Source organism: Chroicocephalus ridibundus, chromosome 4 (assembly GCF_963924245.1).
Source record: "Chroicocephalus ridibundus chromosome 4, bChrRid1.1, whole genome shotgun sequence".
Taxonomy (NCBI): domain Eukaryota; kingdom Metazoa; phylum Chordata; class Aves; order Charadriiformes; family Laridae; genus Chroicocephalus; species Chroicocephalus ridibundus.
The window spans coordinates 92,779,882-92,795,331 of record NC_086287.1 but is presented as its reverse complement, the minus strand read 5'-3'; the positions used below and the strand labels follow the sequence as shown (position 1 = coordinate 92,795,331).

Below are 15,450 nucleotides of genomic sequence, written 5' to 3'. Positions count from 1 at the left end.
CTTTGTGCAGCAGCCCGTCTTCCACTACACGATAAGAATTAATTTTCCCTTGTTACTTGGTGAGAAGTTAAACAGATTTCCTGAAGACGTGAGGCACACACCCCCACACCTCGTGCTGCAAAGTCCCAGCTCTTCCCCTGTCCCTATTTTCTGTTGTTTCCCCCTGCATCTGCCCCGCACAGCTCCTACCCCGGGGTGCCTGCGGTGCCCAGCGCCCTCTCGCAGCAGACGCTGTGGCCGGCAGAACTAACGACCTGAGACCTGACGAAGTCTTTCTGCCCTCCCAGCCACAGCTTTCCCTTTCCGAAAGGAAGCATGCGGTAATCCTGATTTATTTTATTTTATTCTTCCTTCCACTTAGTCTGAAAGAGATCAGCTGGCACTAAACTAACAGGAGGGATGAGGAGGGGGAGGCAGCGTGATCGCGTAAGCTCCCTTCTTTACGGAATCAGGCTAAGAGTCGTCTGTATTTCTTACGCCTTTTTTCATGTTTCCCCTCCCCACCTTCAGATTCACACCCACCTCGGATCTGAACTGCCCTCACCGCTTTTCACAAAGAGCGATTATGCCGAAATGGGAGAATTTGTGGGGTGAGCTCAGCTGCCACCGAGGACTCGTTTGTCCTTGTGCCTGGTCGTGTGCCAGGACGTGCGGCGTCGGCGTCCCCACTTCGGTGTGAATGGCCCAGGTCCTGCCTTTGCTGGAGTGGATGTTGTGCTTCCAGGTATGCAGCCCAATTCTGCCCGTACGTTTCTTGGCAGGTTGTTATTTTTGAGAACAAACCTTGGCCATGGAGCACGAAACTCCCAAAAGTTCATGCGTGAACTTTTAATCTGGAAATGCCTCTGCCTTAATGCGGGTAGTTAATCAAGACCAGGGCGCAATTACAGCTCCTGGAGTGCAGTCCTCTGTGAATGCGTGACCTCTTCCATTACCCCCGGTTTTTTTTTTTTTTTTTTTTTTTTTTTTTTACCACCAATCCCTTGCATTAATTTTGTGGTGCTAAAGGCACATCTGACCCCGCTCCTTTATGTGAGGTGTTCTTTATATGATTACACAGTCGTTCAAGACTTAGCAAGGGAGAACAGTAAAACATGCCTAATAAGCATGCCGTAACTCCTACCATATGGTTGGCCTTCGAGGAGCACAAATGCAGTTTCTCAAGTGGCAGCGTTTCTGGATGCCAACCACGTGCACCTCCCAAATGCTGGCTTGCCGCCCTCCCTCTCCTTCCAAAGAAAACCGGGAGATGTTGAAGGCTCGGTGCTGGGCAGCTTAACGCCTCCTGGAGCGGGGCGGCGCAGGGCTAAGCCTCGCTCACCTCTGAGGAGCGAGGAAGGTGTCTGGGACCTGGCAGAGATGTTCCTCAGCAGGTGGGTTCCTCCTCCCGGCTCGGTGATGGATGAACGGTTTTTTCCATCTGCCAGGGGTAAAGTCTCGAGTGTTACGGCTGGTTATGGGCTGTTAACTGTGGAACAGGCAGAGGGTTGTCCCTGTAGTTGTTTTCTTAGAAACTGAGGCCGTACAAGGGTAAATTTTTCCTTCTCTGGGAAGACGCTGTGAGCAGGCACATCCCACACTGGCTTGGGGACCGTGTTTGCAGCTGGGTCTTGGTCTCCTCTCAAGGCTGCGTTCCTGCTCCGCCGCTGCTGCCATTTGCAGTGATGCTGCTTCTTCCTACTTGGCTTTTTTCTAAAAACCGCAAGGCTTTGGTGCCTTAACGTGGAGTCGGAGGTCTGTTGGTTCCAGCCAGGAAGGAAGGTGGGTCTCCCGTCTTAATGCTGCACGTACGTGCCTGAAAATCAGTTCCCCGGGTGAGCCCAACTCCTGGCAGCAGCCGGAGGCCTTGCCCTGGGGTGAGGGCGGGATGCGAAAGCAACGTCAGGTTTTGCCATTCCCTCCCAAAGCAATACTTGGGCCTTTCTGCCTAACGGTGATTTTATTTTTGGCTGTTGGGCGATGCGTGCTGCTGGGCAGGTCTGGAGCCTCACGCTGACCGACCGGCCTGGCGAGCCCAACGGAGTTTGGTCCAGGCGTGCTGTACGCTCATCCAGAGCATCGGCACCGTGAGCCGTGTGAAACACCATCCTGTGCTCTCCCTCGGTCCTGATCTCCCTGCTCCATCGGGAACGGGCTGGAACAGAGGCTTTTATTCAGTGCTGCTTGGGAGGGTTGGAATTTTTCGCTGTTTTCTGCTTATCCGCCATCTGTTTTACCCTGAGCTCTTTCCCCGCTGTGAGAGGGGAGCATCATCCACCTTCCCTCCGGGCGCAGGAGGGGATGGAGGGGGACAGACCCGCAGGGTGTCACTCCCAGGGGCTGCGCTAGGAGGCCCTGGGTCGATTCTGGGGACCAGGGGAAGAGGGATGATGATCCTTGATCCAAGGGCTGCTGTCTCCTGGCTTCCAAACTTTTGGAGGCACCTAAATGGGGAAATGTTGGCTGTTTTCGGTCTGTCCTCCCCTCTCAGCATCCCTCCCCGGTGCACAGGCTGGGAGGAGGAGGAGTAATTCGCTGTGTGCTTTGCTCACCCCGCTTCCCAGCAGGGCTTCACTTCTTCCTCCTCTTCCCAGTCCAGAAGGTTAATTAGTGGCAAGCTCTACATGGCTAATTAAAGATGCCCGAGATCTTTCTTTGGTTCCTTGGAGTTGTCACCCTTCGGCTTGCACCCTGCCATCCCCGCTGATGCCTTCTTGCACTAATTAACGTGTGTGCGGGACCTGCGCGGTGCTCTCTGTTCCTGGCTGCCCGACGCGCCTGGCTGTGCCTTGGGGACCCGGCATTTGATGTCACAACGTCCCTCGTGTAGACCCCGCCTCGGGAGTTCCCCGTCTCCGGGGCTCGGGTGCCCCGGGGGGGACCGCGGCAGCCGCTGCCGGGCTGGGTCGCTGCGGGGCGGTGCTGTGGCGCGGCGCCGCCAGGGGGCGCCCTGAGACCGTGCACGGGCACGCGTGGGACCGGGCCACCTGTGGGCACCGACACGCGTGGGACCACGGGCACTCGTGGGACCGGGACCCCCATGGGCACTGACACTTGTGGGGCCACGGGCACTCGTGGGACCGGGACCCCCATGGGCACTGACACTTGTGGGGCCACGGGCACTCGTGGGACCGGGACCCCCATGGGCACTGATGCTTGTGGGACCGGGACCCCCATGGGCACTGACATTTGTGGGGCCATGGGCACTCGTGGGGCCATGGGCACTCATGGGACTGGCCACCCCCACGGGAACAGGCACTCGTGGGACCACGGGCACTCGTGGGACCGGGACCCCCATGGGCACTGACACTTGTGGGGCCACGGGCACTCGTGGGACCGGGACCCCCATGGGCACTGATGCTTGTGGGACCGGGACCCCCATGGGCACTGACATTTGTGGGGCCACGGGCACTCGTGGGGCCATGGGCACTCATGGGACTGGCCATCCCCATGGGAACAGGCACTTGTGGGGCCACAGGCACTCGTGGGACCGGGACCCCCATGGGCACTGACACTTGTGGGGCCACGGGCACTCGTGGGACCGGGACCCCCATGGGCACTGACACTTGTGGGGCCACGGGCACTCGTGGGACCGGGACTCCCATGGGCACTGACGCTTGTGAGACCGGGACCCCCATGGGCACTGACATTTGTGGGGCCACGGGCACTCGTGGGGCCATGGGCACTCATGGGACTGGCCACCCCCACGGGAACGGGCACTCGTGGGACCGGGACCCCCATGGGCACTGACACTTGTGGGGCCACGGGCACTCATGGGACTGGCCACCCCCACGGGAACAGGCACTCGTGGGACCGGGATCCCACTGGGCATGGGCACTCGTGGAACCATAAACACTTGTGGTAACAGCACCCCTGTGGTCACTCGTGGGACTGGGACCCCCGTGGGCACTCGTGGGATCGGCACCCCCACGGGAACAGGCGCTCGTGGGACTACGCACCCCGTTAGACACGAACACTGGTGGGACCAGCACCCCTCCAAGCACTCGTGGGACCACGGACACTCACGGCACTGGCACTCCCGTGGGCACGGGCACTCATGGGACCACGGATACTCATGGAACAGGCACCGTGCCAACCTGAGACTCTTGGGACCAGGTACCTACAGGACTCAAGAGCCCTGCGACATCCACAGGATGAGGTGGGGACCCTTGGGGACACCCATGGGACCTGGGTACCCCAGGGGACCGGGTGGCATCACCCCTAGGGTGCTCTATCGCTGCCCTCCCTGTCCGCACAGGCCTGCTGAGGGGCAGCCTTGTGCACCCTCCCTGTGGCAGTGCCATGGTGCGTTGGGGGCTGGCAGGGGGACACCTGGGGACCCCGGCTCGTGGGTTTGCCAGCAGCCACGCCTGGAGGGTGGGTGGCCCACGGTGATGCAGGAACGGTGCGTCCTCCCACCGAAGCCTCTGCCTCTCGTGGCAGAGATTGTAGGTTGTTTGTTGGGGTTTTTTTGGATTTTTTGGGGGTTTTTTTTTGTGTGCGTATGGTTGGACTCGACGATCTCAGAGGTCCTTTCCAACCATGAAGATTCTATGAAAATAGGTGGGAAGGGCTGAGGCGGGTAAGGAAGCGCTGCCTTCTGCGGGAGCGCAGCCCGAGGTGAAGCAAAACACCCACGCGAAGGGCAGGGAGGGCAATGGGAGTCTGTGGCCGCCAGCCATCAACTCCCTCTGAATTATTCAATAAGCAGCTCGTTAGCCGACCTGACGCACTTCCTTCCCTGCTTCCTGCTCTGTCACCGCGCGCTCCGTCTCGCATCCGTCAGTCCATGCTCTTGGTGGCCCCGGCATCCCCCCGGTGCAGGCCAGGACCAGGCTGGGGGGGACGGTGTGGTTCCGGCTGGGGCTCGTGGGCTGCTCTGGGGTCATGCCGGGAGAGGTCCAAGCTGGAGCATCTTTCCTGCTCGCCCACCGACGTGCTGTCACCCTTCTCCACGTGGTCCCGAGCGAACCGGTTCCCGTCAGCTCTCTCGGTCTGTCGCTCCTACCCGGGGGACAACCCAAACCCACCTCAGCCACTGCGAACGCTTCGTGCCTCCCCCGAGCCAGGGGGATGCAACTGCTTTAAACTTATCTGTAAATTCACTCCCCTCCCTCCCTGTCTCACCTCTCTCCGCGCTGTTTTTCTCATGGCTGGCTTCTCCCTGGGGCTTTTTCTCACCTTCTCATCCCTCTGGGAACCCGAATTAGCCACCGGCTGGGGCAGGTCTCGCAGCTCACCCTGGTTCCTGCTGTCACCCCCCCCTTCCCACCGAGCCTCGTTTGACCCCGTCGTCCCTCAATCCTCGTTACCGTAATACCTGAGCGAGTGTCCTTTTGGCGGTGACCTTATTCCCCGCTCCAGTGTGTTTATCCCACCCTCGCTCCCAGCATATTAGGGGGTGATTTGCAGCCCAACTGCCCGATGTCCCCGACTCCCGGCCGGAGGAGGCCAGCTCCGTTATCTGTCACTGTACCAGCAGTGATAGCGCTGCCTGGCTCGGCCCCCCCCCCCAGCCCCCCCCCGGCGTGTTGCTGCTAATTAAAAACAGATGAGGAGGGGACGGCTGGCAAGCGACGCGCTAGATGGCTGCGACCGATCCGCTCCATTTAGGAGTTCGGCGAGTTGCTCGGATAAATAATGTGGAAATTTAATTTTCTGCCGCTCTGGAAGGGAGAGAGCTCGGGTATTATTTCTGAGCATCTTGCTGGCTGGAAAGGGGAAACCTGCCCTCGCTGGGACCCTTCCCAAAGGCTCCCGCGCCGAGAACGCGTTTGTTTCATCCACAACCACGTCTTGGCTTGCGCTGGTTCGTTAGGGAGACGGTGCCAAATTGGCCCTCTACGGCGCGGTGCCTGACACGAGGGCAGCTGGAGGCAATCACCGCCCGGGGGGGGGTGCCTTTTCCTCTCCAAAACAAGCAGATACGGCAGCGGTGGGGAAAAATACGGCTCGGAGCCGGCGGCCAGCTGGGAGCCAGGCGGCGGAGGCTGTACCCCGGCCCTCGCCCTGCTGTACGGACAATTCCCATCTCCCTCTTTGTTTTCTCTAATTGCAGAGCGAGGCCTCCCCGGGCACAGCCTGTTTCTCACCCGGCGCTGGTACAAAGCCCCGTGGAATGGGGCTGGGACGTGCTGACCCGGGAACGGGGAATACGACCTTGGAAGAGGGATCTAACCAGTTCAGGCTTCACCGGGGGGGGGGAGCGATGCTCGGCCGCTCGGCGAGCTGTGGCCGTGACGGTAACTCTCCTCTGGAGCGTTCGGCCCCGGGGGTGGGTACAGCAGGGCAGGATGGGTCACCCCCGCCCCATGCACCCCGGGCAGGGGCGTCCCTGGCTCCCCTGGGGCGGATGGAGGCGTTGGGGCAGCGCCGCCAGCAGCCAGAGCGGGGTCCCCGCGGGGGTCTCAGCGGCTTCAACGCTTTTCTTTAAGCCTCTCGGGCAGGATCTCAGCTTCTCCCGCCGGGCGCGGGTTGCGAGCCCCCTGCAATCTCATTTTGCAACCGTTTCCTTGCCCGTGGCTGGGTTGTTTCACACCGGAGAGGGCTCAAGGTGGAATTACAGCATTACAGACAAAGCCTTAATATAATCTTCTCTGCATGAACGGCGTTGCAGGGGGAAGACAGGGAGAATGTTCTGCAGAGCGGGCTTCAAATGAGGCAAGCTGCAGTTCAGGATGTACGCCGAATTGCTTCATCACCGCTCCTAATGGCTTAACCAACAAAATCCATATTCATAAATCAAAACAGGAGCGTGAGCGACCTCTGTTCGGCTCCGCCGCCGAGCTGTGGTGCATTCAGAAATAAGGGCAGATTATATATTGCAGGCAGCAACTCCGTATATATCTTCTGCAGCTGCCACGGCTTGGCCTTGGTATTTACCGAGCCCAAGGAGAGATGATACAATCAAATCTGGCTGTCGGCGTCTGAAGGATTAGCTGAGTCAACCAGGAAAAAGCTGAGCTAATTTATCATGCTATTTTCAGTACTGAAATGCACCCTGGACGTAATTTCACCCTCAATTACAGATCCCACAGTTCTACAGAAGGTAATTATCAAAAACGTTCTTTTTCAATGTATTTAGTGTTTGGATTTGGGCGTTGCAGCGGCGCGGTGGCAGCTCCGCAACCAAGGCTAGCTGATGAGATCTGGAAAGGGGAACCAGCGGAGAGATAAAATGAATGTGTTTGTTCTCTCCGGCCAAGGAAAACGTGGTGCAGGGAGGAGAGTATCACAGATGTGTTGGCAGAAGGACCTGGCGGTCTCTTGCCCACCACGCAGGGCTGTCGCCAGCACCGGGTCAGATCATCCGTGGCTTTTTCCGTTCCCCCGAGGACTGAGAATCCACCGTTTTCCACCCCCACCCACCCACCGACCCCCCCGAAGTGTCATTGCAAAGCCCAGCACAGAGTCTGGCTCTGCCCTTCGGCAGCTTCCCTTTGGGCATCTCCCCCCTGCGCCAGGTGAGCATCACCCGGGCTATGCGGGGGCCAGCCCCAAACCCTCTGGTAGCCCCGGCTGGACCCTCCCCACAGCATCGAAACATCCCCAAACTGGTGCCCGGTCTCCCGGGACGGCCTCCCCAGCAGCACGGCCGGGGACACAGCAGCCGCCCCGCCGGAGCCAGACCAGGCTCCCGGCATCCCCCGGAACTGATGCCCTTTGCCATCTGCGGGCAGATGCCTTTTAGCCACCCCCATTTAACTCCCTCTGCAAATGTAGGCTGTCAGGGGCGATGCCACACAGCGCCTGCGATGTCTTGAGTATCCCCCGGGGAGATTTCCCAGGAAATAAGCCATTTCAAGGGGGGGGGGGGGAGGGGGGGAAAAAAACCCCAACAACCCCAAACCAAGATGAACCGCAAGGAATCTGCAGCTTTGACAAAAACCATCTCCTTTTTGCCGAAAGTTTAGCCGTTTGCTGTTGAGTTTGGCAGCCGCGGAGGAAGGGGGCTTCGCAGGGGTCCCCGGGGGGCGCGGGGCCGGTCGCTTTCCCAGCCCGGTGGGGGTTGAAGGCAGCGGCTCGGTGTGACGGAAGGGCCAAAAATAGAAACTTTTACTGCGAGCGGAGGGGAATAATAGTTTTCCTGGAGCCGTGCAATAGCCTTGAGGCTGCTAACGTGGTGATAAGCCGTTGTTTGCCTGTGCGCTGGAGCAAGCGTGTTTGATCTCTTCCTCGTTCCAGCCCCGGAGAAAAAGCCCAGCGATTTTGCTGCCGTGGGACCACCAGGTCTGTATTGCGTTATTCCTCTATTCCGGCACCACCTGGAGACCTGACTTGAGTTACGTAGCGTCACGCCGCTGACGGCCCGGCCGCGTTCTCCGGTTAAAAAGCAGGAGCAGAAGGTGCAGGGGAGCGGCTTTTTTTTTTTTTTTTTTTGGGGGGGTGTGTGGTGAGCGGATGCGGTGCTGCAATTAGCGCTGGATTGTGAGGCCGGGGGACGGTGGGTGCCGGTGCCCGGCCAGGCTGCTCCCCCGGAGCCGCTCCGAGGGGTGAGCGCGGCCTTTCCGTGGTGCCGGGAGGAGGAAACCTTGGCAGCCGCCGGCGCAAACACAAGGCCCCGAGGAGGAAACGGCACGGGCCGGGTTGGGGGAAAATCCCGACCGCCTTGTGCAAAGCCCCGGGGCTCGAGGAGAGGATTAAACCCCAGAGAAAACCGGGATTTCTCCCATCCCTCTCCTGCCCCAAAACTCCTGCTCTCAGGGGAGGTGATGCCGCTGGTTTGTACGGCAGCGCCGGGGGCAGTTTTGGCGGTGCGGAGTTTGGTGGGTAGGAAAAAACCTTACTGACACCCTCCGTAAAAGACTTAAGTTAAATGTTGAGCTAACTAGCTATTTTATTAGCAGGCAGCTCCGGGTGATGATGTCTATGACAGTTTAGTGGCCGATTCCCTCTTGCAGCACCAACACCGCGCAGGTTGAGAGGATTTTTTTTATTTCCCCCCCCCCCCCCCACTTTCTACAAGTCTCTGCAAATCCCGTCCTTTGCCTTGTCTCTGCCCTGGAGCGCGGCTGATCAAACCCGAGACTTTTCCCAGCTTCAGCCCATCTCCGGGAAGGAGGATGATATAGAACTTGAAACAAATTGCATTGTGCGTTCGAGTGAGGATGCTCGAATGCGTTTTCTTTTCCTAATGACGGAGGCAGTGGGAGTCGCAGCGCCATTAATTTCTCCTTTTGCCTCCTGCCAGTTGTCAGCGGCTCTCCCCCTCGCCTAGTAACTACCGCATCCAACGGGTCGGACGCTCCGCTGCAGCCCCGGCACCTTTTGTAGGAGCTCAATGCTGAAAAATAACCGGAGCAGCCCGGGAAATGCCGCGGGGTGAAGCTGGGAGCCGCGGGAGGTGGTAGGGATGGAGGGTTTGCAGCGAGCTCCGGAGGAGACAGCCTGGCCCCGGTGTTCGGGGCTGCCGCTTCCCACGGCGTTTCCTTCTGTTTTGTGACTTTTCAACCTTTCCGAGGTTTCTCGCTGTCGGTGGAGGGCGGGGAGATGGGGCGGCTGCCGGGCTTTAAAGCATTTCCAGCCTGGAGAAAGAGCAGCCGTGCTGCTGGCTCTCGGGATGGGGAACCGCCGCTCAGAGGACAATAAAGGTTATTAAATGTCAGGGAGATATAAAGCCGCCTTTTTTTGCTTTTTCCTTTTTTTTTTTTTTTTTTTTTTTTTCCCCCTGGATGAACTGGTTTGCAGGCGCTTTGTGCCGCAGTCGGAGCAGTGGGAGATGGGGACCCCACAAGAGCGGCTGCCTTGGGGCATCCCATAGGTTCTGGATTTGGGATGGGGGTCACTTCTCAAGCATCTGGGGGTCCCGGCCATGGGTCAGGGACCTGCAGCCCCAGCCTGACGCAAGGGCGGAATTGAACGGGTGTATTCCCTTCGCAGCCTCGCAGGGGGTTGCGTGGGGTTGGGCTCACGGGATGCATCCAGCTGCCTCCGTCGCTGGCTGCTAACGTTGCTCCCGCCCTTTGCCGAGCGCGGGGCTGTCGGTGGCGGCGCGGGAGGCGGTGACGCCGGCTTCGCTGGCCTCCGCCACACCTCTCCCGGCACCGTGCCCTCCTGGCTCCGGCAGCGCGAGCACCAACAGGTCTTTCCAGTCCTGCCCCGGCACTGCTCAGGGCGGCATTTCGGCAGGCAGCCCATTCGGGAGCTCCCGTCCCGGCTTTCGGGGCACATCGGCAGCGGGGCGACACCCGGGGAGAGGGAAAAGCACCGGGTGCGTCACCGGCTCGCCCTGTTTATCTTTTATTTTGACAGCCATAGCTTTAATTAATCATCGCGCACCGGTAAATGGTTGCAGAACTGTCCCTGTAACGCCAGGCTGTGTCTTCCCCGGGAGGGAGCTCGCAGGGCATCGCCTGCTGCCAGACGCTTCTCGCTCGCTGGAAGGAGCAGCCCCGGGGAGCCGGCGCCCACGGGTTGAAGGTGAAATTAAATCGGTGCTTTGGGGCTCCCCGGGGAGCGGGCTGGGGCCAGAACAGCCCCTCGGGGCTCCCGGAGGGTGGGCGTCCCTCCGCGGCACGTCCGATCCCAGCCGGCAAAGCCGCCTGGAGTCTGCTGGGAGAAAAATGTTGGGCGCTGGCCTGCAGCCCGCGTGGCAAGGAGGAGGCGTGGAATGGCAGAAGCTGGCAAATTTGACGTAGTTTGGAAATCGGGCGTTTTTTCAGACTGTGAGGAGGGCGAGCCCCAGGGTCAATGGCCAATGATCAAAGCGCGGCTCCCGTGAGGTGCCAAATCACGGCATCTCCCCGGCTCCCCCTCGGAGGCTCATCCACGGCACCGCTGCGACGCTTGCCCCTGTGTTTTTACCTCTGCCGTGCTGCTGCCTAGCGCTCTTCATTTTAACAGATGGCTGGAGTGACAATTACTGCCTCAAAAGACTATATTTATAAATTCCTTGTTGGGCTGTTATCCGGCATGTGATAGAGCTTTACACAAACAGAGAGCCGAGAGTCACTGCTGGCTGTTGTAACTGGAAAGGAAATTCTATTGCACAAAGCCCTTCAAGAGAGCGTGATGGGTTTTGCCGGGGAAGCGGCTTTGGTGGGTGTGTGCAAAAGCAGTTTTCTTTGCGTGGATTTGGTACGTGTTAAGAAATAGTCAGCTGGGGGTGATGCTGGTATCCCATCCCATCCCATCCCATCCCATCCCATCAGGAGCACACCATGTTGCAGAGGGCTGCAGGACCACAAAGGAGAGCCGCCTTTCGTGGCTCCCGGAGTTGATTTAATTGCTTTGCTTCTCTTCTTGGTTATCACCCTCACGAATTTGGAAGCTCCTAATGCAAAATAATTAGGGATGTGGTTCCTTGGGGATGGAGTGATTTCCTGTCTGGAAATGCAACGGGTCTTTCGTCCTCCCTGTCCCTGCCCGCTCGCTGCTGGGCACCGTGTGCTGCTGCTAGGGAAGGTGGATGGTGATGCCCGGTGTGCCAGGCTGCGCGTGGAGGGTGGCAGAGGACGCTGGCGATGTTAAAGTTAAATCAGCCAACCGACCCTTGGGAAAGAAGATGGGGAGAGCAGGGAGGTCTTGCGGGGTGGGAGGTTACACCCAAGCCGGGTGCTCAGGAGAGGATGGGTGAGAGGTGGCCTGCTCGGGAATCCACGTCTTCATTGGGATTTGGAAATAAAAGCAGGAAAATAGCATTTGGTCCTCTGCCAGCATGCTGTGCCCTTAGCATCTGTGCTACTGGGCTTGAGTCATCCGCACCATCTTGCCCGTGACCTTCCCTTTGGCGCTGTGGCCGCCAGCATCTCCCGAGCATCCCCTGCTCATGTCCAAACGGGGACCGCGGGGCTGCCACGGGCTCCTCTCTCCCGTGTGTGGGGCAGCGATGGAGGACCACGCTCTGCCTGGGTAGGACATCACGGTTGGAGGTGATAATCGTGGCTTGTCACCCTTTCTAGCAACTGAGCCAGAAAAGGGAGAGGGAACATAACCACGAGAGCTGTTCTCATGCGAGCAGCATGTTTTGGGGAGGCCGGTGGAGGCACCGCGGGGTTTTGCCCAGCGTCGAGCTGCTGTGCCGGGCTGCCCCCACCGCCTTTCCCCGGCAAACCCGGCGCTTTGCGCGAGCTGAGCCGTACCCTGCCCTGCCGAGGCTCCTTCTGCTGTTTTGGGAGCCGCCTGGTGATGCCCTCGCTGCTGCCCCGGCCCCGTGACACCGCCGGCGCAGAAAGCTGAGCCGTCGCTCGCTGATGCAACCTTTGCACTCCCGGCAGCCCCGCGTTCCTCCTGGCCCGGCCCGGCCGCCTCGTGCCGGTGGGAGGGATCAAAACCACCTTCATGTTGCCCAGCTCCGCCACCGCCAGCACTCCCAGGGTGGTTTTGCCATACTCCCGGGGTGGGTTTGCCCCGCTCCCGCAGGCTGGTTTACCAGGAAAGGAGAGGAGGAAGAGCAGCAGGAGCTCTTCCCCAGGGCCGTCTCGCCGTGCAGCCAGCGATGGTGGGTATCCAACGCCCGCGCGGGCCCCGGCTACTCCTGTATTGAGGGTTTGATGGAGCCAAAGGCGATGCGGGCGTATTTGCAGGGAGAGGAGCCCCGCTCCCGTTGCTGGAGCTCGTGTCAGCCCGGCCATCTGCGTCTCCCCGGGAAGGCATTATAAATAGGTTGGGCTGCTTTTCCCTTCCGTGGCATAACTTTCCGGCGCTCTGCAGATTGCAAGGAGGCTGTGGGGAATTATAACACCTTCGTCCGAACTTGCTGACGCCTGCCTCCCTCGCCGAGCTCTTCTAACCCACGTGCTGTGGCAGATGTTTGCTAATGGAGAGAACCCTGGGGAGGCTCTTTCCTCCCTAAAGAAGTTAGCATCAAGGAGGAGCGTGTCTTTGGCAGGCTCCGCTTTGCTCGGCGGAGAGGTAAGCGGCAGCGGGCGGTGGAGTCGTGTCCCCCTGAGGTGGGATCCAGCCAGGGGGTGGCCCCAGGGAGGGCAGAGCATCACCCGAACCGAGCTGCGGTGGGGAGCCTGTGCTCTGGCATCTTCTGCTCGGCGTGAATAATGCCCCGAATTGCTGCCTTTTCAGGCTCGTTTCGTAACCTGGATCCCAGCTGTGATTTACTGGGGCAAGCTGGAGGTCAGCGCAGGGCCCGTCCCTTCCAGCTCTTCCATCGTGCCTGGCTAAGACAGAGAAAAACCCTGTGTTTTAAACCACATAAACACCCGGCAAAGGAGAAGCTGCTCGGCAGCACCAGGCTGCGTTTGGCTGGGTTACAGCCGGCACAGGGGAGATGGATTCCCATGCCAGGACTGGTGCCACGTATGGGATGTGCCGGGGGGCGTGAAGCTGGGAGCCCAAGCAGATCCTCATCCTTAGACGCCTCCATAAGTGCGGAGAAGGAAGCTCTGACGATCCCAGCGTTAGAGATTCAACCAGGAATAAGGAAACAAGAGGATTTCCCCAATCGTTGTGCAAATAGGGGCATTCGGTATAGGAGGGTCCAACTTAATGCCATGAAGCAGATTGGATTAGGAAGGATTTGCAGAGGGCCAGTCTGGAAGAGCGGCTTATTTAGGTTTTTAGCAGCCGTGTCACAACCATACGCGGTGTTGCAACACGCTGTTGCGTCGTGTGTTCACGTTGGGGTGTTGGGTTTGAAGGGTTCGGTGAGCAGCCGGGAGCTCCTGGGCTGGGCACAGGGGAGATGGTGCGGGGTGGCCACCGTGCGGGGTGGCCACGGGAGGGTGGTCTGGGCCGTGAGAGGGCGTGGGAGGACACGGCTCGATAAGCACCAGCAACCCAGCATCTTCCTTGTCTTGCGGGTCCGAACCAAATCCCTTAGCCCATGAGACTGTGGAGGGTGAGTATCCTTTGGGGCTTGGATGGTTTCGTATTGCTGTGGGTCCTTTTAATGCGAATTAATTTATCGTTATGCTAGTGACTCTGCGGTGTTGAAGCGTCTTGTTTTGCCCCTGTCCCGCCCCGTGTGCTTTTTGCCGTGCTCTGGGTGCGCTGGTGGGCTCAGCCCTGCCCAGGCTGCGGCAGGAGCCGCCCCTCTCTTATGGGGCTCAACTCACACCATGGGGGTCAGCCTGGCCCCGTGGTGTTTCCATGCAGGCTTTGGGGCTTTTATCAGAGCTTTTGTCTCGCTTCTCCCTGCTCTTGCTCTGCCCCCAATTCCTTACAGCGGGATTTTACATCACATCCTTCTGTCTTCGAAACCCTGGCTCCTTTCCGGAGCTGGCAGCGCCTTCCCCCGTGCCCTGTGCCCAGCCCCGTTCTCCCCGGGCTGCTTTTTGCTCAAGGGCGTGAAGCAAAAAAATTGCCCAATACTTCAGTAACTTCCACAAAAGAGGTGCTTCCCCTTGTGGCTGCACGAGTCGGTGGGGATGTCACCCGCTGCTCAGCACCGATTCCTCCTCTCTGCCTCCCCCCCCGGGTGCTGGAGAAGGGTCCCCAGCAGATGTGAGCTTGGCACCCGCCCACGGCTGGAGTCGTGCCGTGTTGTGATCGGGGAGAGAAAATAGGCCACTTATCGTGTGCGACAGACACAGCCACCCCCGCAGCCTTTGTCTGCAAAAAAAGAAGGGGAATGGAGCGATGAATACCCACGTCAATCCGGGCGCAGAGCTGCAGCTGGAGCCCCAGCGCCGCTGGGTCCGTGGGTGCCCCACGGGCTCCCTGCAGACCCACCGAGGAGGGAGGTGGGTGCTGGAGGGTGGATGCGGCGCGGGGGGCGGTGGGAGATGGGTCTCGGTTGGGATTGAAGCTGGGGAGCGGGGTCCCTCCATCTCGCCAAGCATCTGCTCTCCCAGGTGGGTGTTTTTTAGGGGTGGGGGCACCACCATGGAGAGGTTTCCACAAGCTGCTCGGAAAGTCTCGAACGTCTCGTATGGCTGCAGGGCGGGTTAATTAACCCAACCTGAACCTTTGGTGGAGATGGGCTGCCCTGGTCCTCGGCTGCTTCCAGCCGAGGCGGTGTGCCACGGCAGCGTCACGGGGCGGATGCTCTCCCGGCACCCCGGGGCCTCTCCTTTCCTCCTTAAGGTGAATCATTCCTGGGGAGGGCTGTGAGTTACCGAAGCGGGTGGAGCAGGCACAAAACGGCCCGTCTCCCCTCCCGGTGCCGGAGGCTGGGTTTGGTTGGGCGCCAGGAGCGTGCGTGCCGGCACATGGCCGGGGTTTCCGTCTCCCGTGCTCCGGTGGCAAAACCCAAGGTCGACGGTGGAAGTGACAGGTGAAAAATACCACCTGCAAGTCGTGCTTTAAAGGTCGGGCGTCCACAGGAAAACCCAACCAGCGAGAGCCGGCAAGGGGAAGGCAGTGAAACCCTCACCATCGCGTTATGTAAAAATGGGGGATCTGGGATGTGTTTTTACACGTCGCTTGCAATTTCTGAAGCCTGACTTAATTATAATAATCACCCTCGGCAGACAGTCAATTAGTAATGCTCGCGGCTTTCTGCTGAGCTCAAACTTTGTGTCACAAGCGCGTTGTTTCCTCCGCTGGGGTGTGCGGGGGGCAGGCAGCATCCCCTCC

General features: G+C 59.5%; 1 protein-coding gene across 5 annotated transcripts in view; it reads left to right on the top strand.

Moving 5' to 3' along the window:
- The first annotated feature begins 1,658 nt into the window (after window positions 1–1,658).
- The window catches only part of KIAA0513 (KIAA0513 ortholog), a 35,444-nt gene continuing 21,652 nt past the window's right edge, over window positions 1,659–15,450 (top strand). The window contains exon 1 of one of the 5 annotated variants that reach the window (XM_063334779.1): window positions 1,659–1,761. The gene's annotated coding sequence lies outside the window, so the exon portion shown is untranslated. Of the gene's footprint in view, window positions 1,762–8,027; window positions 8,325–10,126; window positions 10,399–12,637; window positions 12,832–15,450 lie in introns of those variants that run through there. The other 4 variants (XM_063334773.1, XM_063334776.1, XM_063334774.1 and 1 more) reach the window with 4 other exon arrangements.